We start from the raw sequence: 6,102 nt of genomic DNA, 5'->3' as shown, positions 1-6,102 counted from the left end.
AATTGGATGGTAGGAGGTACCATCACCTATAAAAGGTTATCTTTGGACCGGATTGGGCTGCTTATGCTCAGAAGAGACTTGGAGGGTGAGGCCTGGTGAGCTGTCAACCTGGGGTAGGGCCTGGCCCAGCAGACAGATGACAAATGTTGGGGAGGCAGATGACTCTCGTGGCTCTTGTGGGGAAGTAGCCATTTCAGGGACGAAACAGCATGGAAACCAGACCTCAGAAGCCGGTGAGCTCACTGGGGCACAAAGAAAGGAGAGCCTGATGTGGCCCCAAAGCCCAGGACCAAAGAGAGCGGGTTTGGAGAGCTGCTGATAGGAGCCTTGTGGTGAAGACAAAGGCAGGCAAGGGGACTTCCTTGGTGGCCCAGCGGCTTAAACTCCATGTGTCCAATGCAGGGAGCCCGGGTTCAATCCCTGGTCAGGGAACTAGATCTTGCATGCCACAAATAGACCCCTGGTGTCCCAACTAAGATCCAGCACAGCTAAAAAAAAAAAAAAAAAGACAAAGGAGAGGTAGGAGTCAGGAGTCTCTTTTATCAATATACAGCCAATACAAACTCAGCTATTTATGAGTGACTTCTGTTTGCCTATCCTTGATGGCTCAGACAGTAACGAATCTGTCTGCAATGAGAGAGACCTGGGTTTGATCCCTGGGTCAGGAAGATCCCCTGGAAAAGGCAATGGCAACCCACTCCAGTATTCTTGCCTGGAGAATCTCATGAACAGAGGAGCTTGGTGGACTATAGTCCATGGGGTTGCAAAGAGTCGGACAAGACTGAGCAACTGAGTGCATACACACACACACACACACGTGCCAGGCCCCGAGGGGTTCAAAGGAAGAGCCAAGTTAGAATTTCACATCTAATGAAGAGCTGATCAAATCCATACACTGAAATTACTGCTGGCTGAGACAGTCCTGCATGGGTCTTGCAGTGCTGGCACTCACACAAGCTCTTGCTCCTTGCCTTATCTCGTTTAATCCACCCGACAGCCTTGCAAGGTGGGGACCGTTGTCCCTGTTTCAGAAATGAGGGTGCTGAGGTTCTGAGAGACCGTGTACCTTATCTGAATTGGTCCAGCTAGTAAGTGGCTGAGGCAGACTTCAGATCCAAGCCTGTGTTGAGCCTCTGAACTTTCTAGTATAGCCTGCAGCATCCCTTTACTGGAATAATACGGTGCTCCATTGAGCGAGTGTGCTTAGATGTTCAGCTGTGTCTGACTCTGAGGGAAAAGTAAATACCGGCTGGCAGTGCAGGGGAGAAGAGCAACAGGAGGAGCCCTAGGAGGGGGAGGGTGCTAGGCAGGCACGGGGTCAAGGATGGCTTCTTGGAATCAGAGGGTCTGTTGGAGCTGGTTCAAAACTGTAATCATGAGTCTTCTCCAGTTTCTGAGGCAGAGAAGGAGGGTCTGAATTAGGATATGAGCCATCAGGCACTTGCTGTCTGTAGTGGCCCTGCCCTGAAGACACAGGGGTGTCATGCAGAGCACACGTGGTGTGAGAGCTCACGGCGGGAACCACGCTCCATCCGGTCAGACAGACACCCAGGCGGCCCACAGGCCCAGCCTCTGAGCCGTGGGCTTGCACCCCCATTGCAGAAGAACCACTGGCCCCAAGCAGAAGTGACAAGGAAGTACCCCCTCAGCCTCAGGCCGTGGAGGGGGCCTGGCTGTCCACCAGGGCCTGCGGGTATCCTGGCAGAGACAGGAGGTAGCACAGGCCCCAGGCGCTCGGGTGCCAGAGCCTCCTGAGAAGGAACAGGTGCGAAGCAGGGCAATTAGCTGGGAAGGCGTCTGGGGGGCAGGCAGCCCAGAGCTGATTGGGGAAGTCACCAGGATTACATCATCGGCTGGTAAGTAGGCTTGATTAACTCTCCGATGGGCGCAGTATCGAGAGGGAACAGTTTCTTTCTTCTTCTAGGAGCCAGAAGAAGTGATCGTTAGATTTGTCTTATAAAATAAAACTGTTTCGTAGCAGGGACGAGCCTCTAAGCTTCTCCGGTGTACTTGGCACCCTGGCTTCTCTCTGGGAGGAAGGAAGAGCCTCTATTCATGGGCTGTGACTTGGAGAGGCCGCACGGTGAGTCAGGCGTTCTGTGTGTGTGTGCGCGCCCCGTGGTCGTGCACGTCGTGGGGGAACTGCTAATTTACTCATGTAATGTGTTCCTCTAGACCAGCCACAAAGACCACTCAGTTATTTTGATCCAAGAGAGAGGCTGGTGTTTACCACAAACTCCCCAGTAACCCTGTGTGTGTGTGTGTTTGCACAACGACCTCATACAATGAAAGAGTTGCCCTGGCTGGCGATGACAAACATTCCAACTCTGAATTGAGGGCAGAGATCGTCCTGGAGTGACCTCCACGGGCATGATGACTTGTATGTCTTCTAAAAATCCAAGGGCATGGAGAGAGTGGTCACGTGTTCCTGCCACCACAGGGGACCTGAAGGGGAGCAAACATTTGAGAACATCTACTTCTTGCCAGGCACGGGGCTCAGGTTTTACATACCTTATTATGCTGGTTTCTCTCAACTCCCCTTTGAAGCAGGTATTACGCTTTCACCATTCCAGATTCTTGCCCCAATGTTTCTGCTTGGAGGATACTCATACGTCCCTAGATGCCCTCTGAAAAATCCTGTAAAACCTTTTCTGACTTCATCACAGTTAGTTACACTCTCCTTTGTGTTCCCAGAAAATCATAGACTTTAGGGAGATGGCAGCTTCAGTTTCTTCCTCTGTAATATTGGGGTAGCCATAGGGTCATTGTGAGGAATACGTGAGATAAATCACATAAGTGTTTTGACAGCAGTTGGCACTTAGCCCTTGCCAGTCGTTGCTGTTATTAATAATAGTAACAATAATACCACATACAATTACGTACCACTTGTAAGTTGAGTATAGGGATGTTAACTCCTTGGTTCATTGTTTTATCCTCAGAGTCTAGTGGTGTTTGGCGCATGGGAGGCACTTGTTTTCTAGCTGGTGAATGAATCAGAGTGAAAGCTTTGCCACCTCTTGCTTCTGTATGCGCCTGAGAATGGACCCTTGTCTAACCCACCTCTGTATCTGTAATATCACCACTTCATCTGGTACAACCCACGTGTTCAGTGACTCTACTAAACGGATGAACAGGACCATGAGATGCTGCTGCTCAGCCAGTGCCCGGCAGCATGCCCATTTGATGCTGTGTGGGGGCTCGGGGATGCCTCCCGCTCCCTGAATTCAGTAAGTGTGCCCTCGACACACCACCCCTGCACGGTGAGCTCCTCAAGGTGGGGACTGCATCTTGTTTACTTTTAAATCCTTAGCCTCCAGCACTGTGCCTGGCACGGCATGCTCAGATGGGTATCCAAGGACTCTCCTGTCCTCCCGGACTCCAAGGAGCGTGGAGTCAAGTGGATTTGTCATCTCTCCTCCGTCACCACCTCACCCTCTTCGTCTGTTGAGGTTCCCATTTCAGTTTATTAAAGACCCTTTTTCTCAGTTACAATGGTCTAAGTCTCCTCCGGAGTATTGTACCCTATGGGAAGAGCAGTCTTTGTAATCAGGCTTTTCTGGACTCAAATCTTGACTCTGGCAACCACTAGCTGTCTTATCTGGACAAGTTGCTTACCTCTCCTGGGCATCAATTTCCCCTTTCATCAAACGAGGCAATAATACACTCTATTCACCTATTCACCTTAGGGCGCCTAAGTCATGGCTGGACCTGTTCTAGGCCCCGGAGATACATATATATGAACAAAACAAACATTGATTTTGCCTGAATGGTACCTGCCAGCTAGAGAGGGAGAGATCGACACTAAACAAATAAGCCGGTAAAGAGATAGGGGGTTGGATGGTGCATCTGCTGTGGGGAAAGAAAGTGGGCAGTCAGGGTTACCAGTGTCTTATTCTGGGGATGAAGGGAGGCCTTTCTAATAAGAAGAACCTGCACCTGGAGAATAAGATTCCAGGGAGACGACAACAGCAAAGACACCCCCTGCCTCTCCCACCCCAGTCCAGCCCCAGTGCAATCCAGTCACATCACTTCTGCTCAAGATTCTGCAAAGGACTAATGGCTCGTTAAATTCATAGTCTTAGAGACTGACATTCAGAACCACCTCCAATATGAGGCTATGGTCACCTTTCCCAGCCATATTCTACTGCTCTCCCAGAAATATTTAATCCTAGGGGAGAGAGCTGGGTGCCCTTTGTCAGTCTCAGCAGAATGACTGAGGAAAAATGCCTAACCACACTCCCAATGACGAACAGATTGAGATGGGCCCTTACCCCAGATTCCCTGGGCCGCTCGCACGTTCCAGTCATGGTGGGCAGGACCCCTGTCTATTCCTGGCTCGCCCCTCCCATGTGCTACCACGGACTCGGCGATAATGCATCTTTTTTTTTTTGAATAATAAGCATCCCTTAATTTGCTGACGCCATTACAAACACCGATTACATTAGCAACAAAAAGTGTTTTCTTGAGTTGAAGTCAGAGGCAGTTACTCCCCAAAATGTTAAGTAAAACAGTGTACAACGTCAGTATGAAAATGTTAAATTTTACATTGTCTTTACCACTTTTAATCTTCTGAACAATTTTATTGAGCAAGAAAAGATAAAAGATTACATGTTTATTTTATCTTCAGGAATGTAAAGGTCTGATTATTCAAACAGTTTTTGTTATAAAACTAAACTCTGAAGATGTCTACAGAGTTGGCTTCTTTTTTTTTTTCTTAAAGCTACAAAACGGCATGTGGTTTCCCAAATCAGTTTTCTTTTACTACTTTTATCTCCCTTGATCCCTGCTCCTATGGGCCCCTCACCCATAAGAAAATGACCTCATTTTGCCTTTACTGATTCTAATGGGAGATCCAGGCTCCAGTCATAAATTCCTGTATCCAATGGCTGCAAGCTCCCCTGGTCCTCCATTCTTCTATCCTTTTTCAATCAGCACTCAATCCACAAAGGATTAATGTCCAGACCAAGGGCACATCTTAAACTGGGACCCTATGGCCATACACAGAACAGTAAAATCCCTGATACTACGTTCCTACCAGCCTGATGAACAGGCACCACCAGCCTCGAAAACGTCCCCCATGATGGAATTTATGATGAATTTAAAGCCTGGCCAGTTTCAGACCCTTCTTGTAGGGAAAGCCCTTGTACCAACACCTACCACCATGTGGATCTTGGAGAAAAGCAAAAGAGATCCTGATCCTCAAAGCTGATGTTCTAAAAGAGCATGTCTAAGACTTTCTATTCCCTACCATATGATATTGGAGCAAGGACAGCCATTCATGGCTGTGGGATACAGATGCCATCACCTAGCACTATGAATGACATCCCTGAACACCACTGTGGAGCCTACACATCTGAAAATGTTACTGCTGAACCTTTAGGTTTCACTAGCTGGCTCCACCTGATATGGCTGATGTAGCCTCACTCTGGGACACAGTTTTCCTACTCAATGCCAGGACACCTGGGCAATGTGGCAGCCACACTTTCATTCCTATCTGTTTGGAGTGTACCACTCTTCTTCCCTGGCACCACTAGCCAAGCAGATTACATTATCCTAAGCAGCTGGCAGGAAAATAAAAAAGGAATGTGATTCTGCATTTTAGTGCCCACTTCTGAAAATTCCTCTACTGTAGTTATGATGCCCAGCACATAGCAACTTGTGCCCTTGAACACACTTTCCACCACGGGCATCCTTGTGACAGCCTTTCTGACATCAGCCTGTGCTTCCATGACCTGGGTCAAGAGCTGCACTTTCCCAGGGAGCCTATCACAGCATTACAGGTGATGACCTAATCCTAGACAACCACCACATCTCAGAGAATGACTACCCAGTTACCCACATCATCTGCCAAGGTGCCCCTGCCAGAACACAGGGATCTTCCCCTTAGGGGATAGCCCACTCAGCATGTATCATACATTCAAAAGAGGTGAACACCAGACAGATCTTCAAACTTAACCCTCTCCTCCCCATTGGGCACAATAAACCCCATTACTACTGTGGCTAAAACTTCCCCTCCTAAACCTCCTAAAGCAAGCCTCCTGCTTAAGGCCATCACCGAGCTAGTCTGTATGTACACATGATCAAGGCTACATCCCAGAGGCC

The 6,102-nt window shown here is 48.7% G+C and overlaps 1 long non-coding RNA gene across 1 annotated transcript; it reads left to right on the top strand.

Annotated features, from left to right (window-relative positions):
• The first annotated feature begins 1,623 nt into the window (after window positions 1-1,623).
• Window positions 1,624-3,507, top strand: LOC133062545 (uncharacterized). Its single transcript, XR_009694207.1, has 4 exons — window positions 1,624-1,856; window positions 1,979-2,083; window positions 2,940-3,227; window positions 3,311-3,507. It is a non-coding gene; the product is annotated as an uncharacterized LOC133062545 (long non-coding RNA).
• Window positions 3,508-6,102: the final 2,595 nt, after the last annotated feature.

Source organism: Dama dama, chromosome 1, assembly GCF_033118175.1.
Source record: "Dama dama isolate Ldn47 chromosome 1, ASM3311817v1, whole genome shotgun sequence".
Classification (NCBI taxonomy): Eukaryota; Metazoa; Chordata; class Mammalia; order Artiodactyla; family Cervidae; genus Dama; species Dama dama.
This window is presented reverse-complemented; position numbering and strand designations above follow the sequence as displayed.